The sequence below is a fragment of the Plecotus auritus genome (genome assembly GCF_963455305.1).
Source record: "Plecotus auritus genome assembly, chromosome: X".
NCBI classification, from domain to species: Eukaryota; Metazoa; Chordata; class Mammalia; order Chiroptera; family Vespertilionidae; genus Plecotus; species Plecotus auritus.
Genome location: NC_137784.1, coordinates 58,958,651 through 58,965,737, shown reverse-complemented (window position 1 = coordinate 58,965,737; position 7,087 = coordinate 58,958,651).

The window sequence follows — 7,087 nt, the reverse complement described above, 5'->3', positions numbered from 1 at the left end:
CTCTCTTTCTGTAAGTTCATTATTGATGCATAGAAATGCCATAGATTTCTTGGCATTAATTTTGTACCCTGCTACAATGCCAAATTCATTTATTAAAAGTCTAATAATTTTTTGATGGAGTCTTTGGGGTTTTCTATGTACAATATCATATCATCTGCGAATAAGGACAGCTTTACTTCTTCTTTTCCAATTTGGATGCTTTTTATTTCTCCTTCTTGTCTAATTGCAATGGCTAGTACTTCCAGTACTAAGTCGAACAGGAGTGGTGAGAGTGGGCATCCCTGTCCTGTTCCTGTTCTTAGGGGAAATGGTATTAGTTTTTGCCTATTGAGTATGATGTTGGCTGTGGGTTTTTCATATATGGTTTTTATTTTGTTCAGGTATGATCCTTCTATTCCCACCTTGCTGAGAGTTTTTAATCAAGAAAGGGTATTGGATTTTGTCAAATGCTTTTTCTGTGTCAATTGTTATGACTATGTGATTTTTATCTCTCAAATTGTTTATGTGATGTATCACGTTGATTGATTTGTGGATATTGTACCATCCTTGCATTCCTGGGATATATACTACTTGGTCATGGTGTATGATCTTTCTGATGTACGACTGGATTCGATTTGCTAGAATTTTGTTGAGGATTTTAGCATCTATGTTCATGAGGGATATTGGCCTGTAATTCTGTTTTATTGTGTTGTCTTTATGTGGTTTTGGTATTAGCGTAATGCTGGTTTCATAGAATGGGCTTGGAAGTGTTCCTTCCTCTTGAAATTTTTGGAATAGTCTGAGGAGGATAGGTTCTAATTCTTCCTTGAATGTTTGGCCAAACTCCCATGTGAAGCCGTGTGGCCCCAGGCTTTTGTTCGCTGGAAGCTTTTTGATGACTGCTACAATTTCTGCCATAGTTATCAGCCTATTGAGATTTTTAGAATCTTCCTGAGTAAGTTTTGGAAGGTTGTATTTTTCTAGGAATGTGTCCATTTCCTCCAGGTGTCTAGTTTTTTAGAATAGATTTCATAGTATTTTTTAACAATCCTTTGTATTTCTGTGGGGTCTGTTGTTATTTCACCTCTTTCATTTCTGATTTTGTTTCCTTGGGTCCTCTCTCTTTGCTTCTTGGTGAGCCTGGCTAGAGATTCATCAATCTTGTTTATCCTTTCAAAGAACCAGATCTTGATTTTGTTGATCTTTCATATTGTTTTTTTTTTGGTCTCTATGTCATTCATTTCTGCCCTGATCTTTATTATGTCCTTCCTTCTGCTCACTGTGGGCTTTTCTTGTTGCTCTCTTTCTAATTCTTTGAGTTGTTGAGTTAGATGATTTATTAGCATTTTTTCTTGTGTTTTTGAGGGAGGCCTGTAGAGCTATAAACTTCCCTCTCAGGACAGCTTTCATTGTCTCCCATAGGATTTGTAATGTGTTTTTATTGTCATTAGTCTCCAGGGTGTTTTTAATTTCGTCTTTGATCTCATTGATAACCCAATGCTATTCAGCTTCCAAGTGTTTGAATTTTTTGGAATGTTTTTATTGTAGTTTGTTTCTAATATTATGCCATTGTGGTATGAGAAAATGCTTGATATGATTTCAATCTTTTTGAATTTGGGGAGACTTTGCTTGTGACCCAGTATGTGGTCTATTTTTGAAAATGTCCCATGTGCACTTAAGAAGAACGTATATTTTGTGGCTTTGGTGTGAAATGCTATGAAGATGTCAATTAGGTTCAACTGATCTAGTGTGTCATTAAGAATTGATGTTTATTTGCTGATTTTTTGTCTAGAGGATTTATCCAGTGATGTCAGTGGTGTATTAAAGTCTCCTACTCTGATTGTATTGTTGTCAATCTCTCCCTTGATATCTTCCAGGAGATTTTTTATGTATTTGGGTGCTCCTGCATTGGGTGCATATATGTTTACCAGCGTTATGTCTTCTTGTTGAATTTCTCCCTTTAGTATTATGTAGTGGCCTTCCTTATCTCTTATTTTGGCCTTTACTTTGAGGTCTATTTTATCAGATATAAGTATCGCAACCCCAGCTTTTTTCTCATTTTCATTTGCCTGAAAAATGTTTTTCCATCCCTTCTCTCTCAGTCTGTGTGAATCCTTTGCTCTGAGGTGGGTCTCTTGTAGACAGCAAATATATGGGTCATGTTTTCTTATCCATTCAGCTACCCTATGTCTTTTGATTGGTGCATTTAGTCCATTTACGTTTAATGTTATTATTGACAAGTACATGTCTGTTGTCATATTTTTCCTTAGTGTTTGTGTTCCTTCTTTCCTTTCGTTTTCTTCTTTTTACAGTAGTCCCTTTAGCATTTCTTGCATTGCTGGCTTGGTAGTGATAAACTCTCTTAGCCCTTTTTCGTCTGTGAAGCTCCTGATTCCACCTTCAATTTTGAATGATAGCCTTGCTGGGTATAGTATTCTTGGATTCAGTCCCTTGCTTTGCATCACTTTGTATATTTCATTCCATTCCCTTCTGGTCTGGTGTGTTTCTGTTGAGAAATCAGTTGATATTCTAATAGGAGATCTCTTGTCGGTAACTTTCTGTCTCTCTCTGGCAGCCTTTAAGATTCTTACTTTGTCGTTGGTGTTTGGCAATCTAATTATGATGTGTCTTGGTGTCGGTGTTTTGGGGTTCAACTTGTTTGGGACTCTATGTACTTCTTGGACTTGCATAGTTTTTTTCTTGCCAATATCAGGGAAGTATTCTGTCATTATTTCTTCAAACAGGTTTTCTATTCCTTGCTTCTCTTCCTCTCCTTCTGATATCTCTATTAAGCAAATGCTGTTTCGTTTTGTGTTGTCCCAAAGCTCCCTTAGGCTCTCCTTTTGCTTTTTAAGTCTTCTTTCCAGTGGCTGCTGTGTTTGTGTGTTTTTTCCTACCTTGTCCTGTAATTCCTTGATGCGGTTCTCAGCCTCTTCTAGTCTACTGTTTAGACCTTCCATTGTTTTCTTCATTGCAGCTATGTCATTCTTCATCTCCTCTTGGTTTCTTTTCATGTTGGTGACATTCTCATTCAGCTCCTTATAGTTCTCATTGAGTTGTGTGTATTTGTCATCCGTCCGTTTAAACATCCTTATAACCATTACTCTGAATTCTATCTCTGATAAACTGCTAGCCTCGAATTCATTTAACTCCCTTTCTGGTGGTTCCTATTTTTCTTTCCTTTTGGGATTGCTTTTTTGTCTTCCCATGTTTTCCTGTAATTTTTAAATTGTAGATCCAATTGCTTTGCTACCCAGGTTCTTTTGGGGATGCTGCTACTGGTGTAATCTCTCAGTTCTCCTGGGCTTGGTAATCTAATGTAGCTCCCTACTTGAGCTATTTGGGTTCTGTTGATGTAGGCCTGCAAGCTTGAGAGGCATAACTGCAGTGTCTAGAAATCGGCAGCCGTGGAGGGGAGTATCCCAATTTTTGCTGTCTTGCACCCTTAATTGAAATCACGCATGCCCAGCAGGGACTCACAGTGGCACCCAGTAACCGTCTATTGGGGTGATGGGGCTCAGGGGACCTGCTCTCTGGAAAGGCATGTCCAGAGTTCTGCAGTCGTGGGGTGGCAGTCCCAGATTTTGCTTTTGCACCTGTGGTGGATAGGCACTTACTGCCAGTGGCGGCTCACAGTAGCACCTGCAGTACGTTTGCCAGCGAGGCACACTGAAGGACTCTGAAGGTCCCTGGCAGTGTAGCCACGCCATTGAGGTGCCTGTGGGCCGGTATCCAGGATGAGTGAATTCAAAACTTCTACTGCTGGGGGGAAGTGTGCCCCCACTTGTTCAAGATTGCACCCAGGGAGAGCTCACAGTGGCTCCCACTAGCGCCCTGTGAGTATATGGGCTCAGGGTGCCTGCCTGTTGGAACTTTGCATCTGTGGTGGTGCGCTTGCTGGGCACAGAGTTCTGATGCACTCTGAGGGGTCCTGGCACCACGGTTGAGCTGCTGGGGTGAATGTGGGCAGTATCCAGGAAGAGGGAATTCAGAATTTCTGCTGCGGGGCCGCATGCTTTTGTGTGTGCGGAATCACACCTTTGGGGGCTCTCAGCGGCTCCCAAGTGCTGCCTAAGGAGTGGAGTGCCCTGGCTGCCTGCGGGTGTGGATACATGTGAATCTGGAGTGGAGTGCCCTGGCTGCCTGAAGAGCTGGATATGTGCGAATCCAGAGTTCTGCCACTGGGGAGGGGGAGGTTGCACTTACTGCTGCCGCGCAGTGCACCTTTGGAGGTGGAGGTCCCAGGGTTCGTCGGTCTGCACCTGGGGTAGCAGGAGTGGCTGCTGGGTTGCAGGGCAGTTCCAAGGCCTGTCTGGTTGGTGGTGTTGATGAGTTCCTAAAAAAGCCGTTCTCCCCTTCAAGATGGCATGGTATCTGTGCTGGAGTCCCGTCGTCCGGGGAGTGCCTGCAGTGGTAGTAGTCTCTCCTTGTCAAGGAGAGCCTGTCTGCCAGCCCCTGCTGCTCCTTCGAGATTTAACTTTCCCTCACTCACACGCACACACACCACGCACATCCACACACTCTCCTTTCATACCCTCACTCACTCACTTCCTCTCCCTCACCTCTGTCCTGCCAGTCACCATATTTTTCAGGCCAGATTCTTGATTTTACCTTTCTCCAGGGGTCCTCTGCCCTTTCTGGCTGCAAATTGTCTCACCAGCTGAGTCTCCTTTGCCAGTTCAGGGTGGATGTTATTCGTTTCAGCTGCTCATTCTATCTGTTCCGGGCCAAGGCTTGGGACACGTCCGTCTATTCCATCGCCCTTTTTTCATCTCCTATCCTTTGTTTTGTTAATGCAGTGTACCACATTGACCAATTTGTGTATGCTGAACCATTCTAGTGCCCCTAGAATGAATCCCAATTAATTATGATATATTGTTGTATTCTATTGGCTAGTATGTGCTCTGACTGAGAATAGAATCCCCAACCCTTTGGTGTAAAGGATGATGCTACAACCAATTGCACCACTCGGCAAGGCCTGTTTTTTAAAAAATATTTCATTGATTGATTTTAGAAAGAGAGGAAGAAAGAGAGAGGGATGTGGATTTGTTGTTCCACTAATTTATGCATACATTCATTGTTCCTTACATGTTTCTTGACCGGGGATCAAACCAGCAACATTGATGTATTGGGAATTATGCTGTAACTCACCAGGCTACCCAGTCAGGGCTCTGTTTCTTGTTTTTGTTTACTTTATACTTTTCCCCTATGATTCCTCCTTTTTAAGTTATTTTGCTTCTTTCTTCCAGTATTCAGGTCCTTTAAATTTTTAAAAAGTATGTATTTATTGATTTCAGAGAAGAAGGGAGGAGACAGAAACATCAATAATGAGAGAGAATCATTGATCAGCTGCCTCTTGCAAGCCCCACACTGGGGATCTCGAGCCCGCTACCTGGGCATGTGCCCTGACTGGGAATCAACTGTGACTTGTTGTTTCACAGGTAGGCGCTCAAGCACTGAGCAACACTGGCCAGGCTATGTTCCTATCTTTGATAACACTATTTCTTTCTTCCATTCCGTTGTGTCACCTGTAGGCAGATGTGCCCACAGTGCAGCCTTGATGGGTGGGAGTGGTGTCAGCTGGGGTAGGCTGGTTGGTACCTCTGTTTCTTGGCTTTCTTGGTAATGACAGATACAACCTTGTAGCCTTCCTATTTGTGTCTCTACCTAACCCTTAGATTAGTCACAGGGTGGGCCTGATTGCTCTGGCTGCAGATGTGGTGCATACGGGGACAGCTGATTGATGTTTCTCTCTCATATCAATCTCTCTCTCTTTTCTTGTCCCTTCCTCTCTCTATAAAATCAATAAAAACATATCCTTGGATAAGGATTGAAAGACTTTTTTAAAATGGGTAGAGGATCTGAATAGACACTTCTCTAAAGAGGACATATAGATGTCACTCAGGGAAAAAAAGTTTCTTCAGTACCCATTCTCAGGTTTTTAGATAATGTGATCTGCAACATGACACTGCTAGTTTCTTTTGGTGCCTGCTGCTGGCTCTAGGAGGGTGAGGGGAGACTAACTATGAGAGGGTAAGTGGAGGTGGACAGGCTCTGTGGCTTAGTTTCTCTGTCAGGAAAATTGATTGGCTGATGACTGTGGCTGCAGCTTGGTACTTTATTTCTGTCCAAGTCCCTGGGCACAGCTACAGCTTGTTCTGCCCATTCAGGTAGGAATGCTCCCTGAATTTCTTTGCTCCTCCCATCTGAAGGCAGTGCCAGAGGTGATCTAATCCCTCCCCTCTCCAGATTGAGGCCCATAGTAAGCTCCAGGCTGTGAGCTCCAGGCTTCCTGTGTCTTGCACTGTCACAGCTCTTTTCCCTTTTCCAGCTAACTCCCACTTGCCCGTCTTCAGATGTTTCAATGTGTGGGTTTCTCAGACACGTTTGTGCATTGAGCAACAAATTCTTTGTTGATTTATTATGGCTGTTCAAATTGTTGGAACTTCAAGGGGAGAGACCAAAGGGACCTCTCATGCTGCCATTCCTCGGGCTTCACTCATGAATTTTTCTTTCTGTTTCATTTTTGAGAACACTCATATAAGCACGTGACTGTTTAAGCCAATTTAATAGAGCTTTTTAAAAATTAACAATTCCAGGTCTGGCTGGTGTGATTCAGTTGGTTGGAGTGTCATCTTGTACACCAAAAGGTTGTGGTTTCGATTCCCATTCAGGGTACATACCCAGGTTTCAAGCTTGATCCCCAGTCAGGGCACGTGAGGAAGGCACCTGATCCATGCTTCTCTCTCTCTCTCTCTCTCTCTCTCTCTCTCTCTCTCTCTCTCTCTCCTTTCTGTCTCTAAAATCAATAAAAGAATTTTTAGATTAACAGTTCTATCCAGATATAGAAAATACCACAACACATAAATACACAGAGACACACAGAGATCTTTTAGCCATGAAATGACACCATAAAGGAAAACTTACGAATGTAGAAAAGAACAGCTGAGGGCCGAGCCCAGGTTCTGCTCTTCTGCTTGGCGCGGTCCCTGGTACGGGCGGGTGGTTGCTGGGACCGGAGGTTGTCCCGGGCTCCTTGCCCTCAGGGCTCCCCATGGAGGAGACGGAGCGCCCGGTTGCAGCCCCGGATGCTTGCACCTCCCACTGC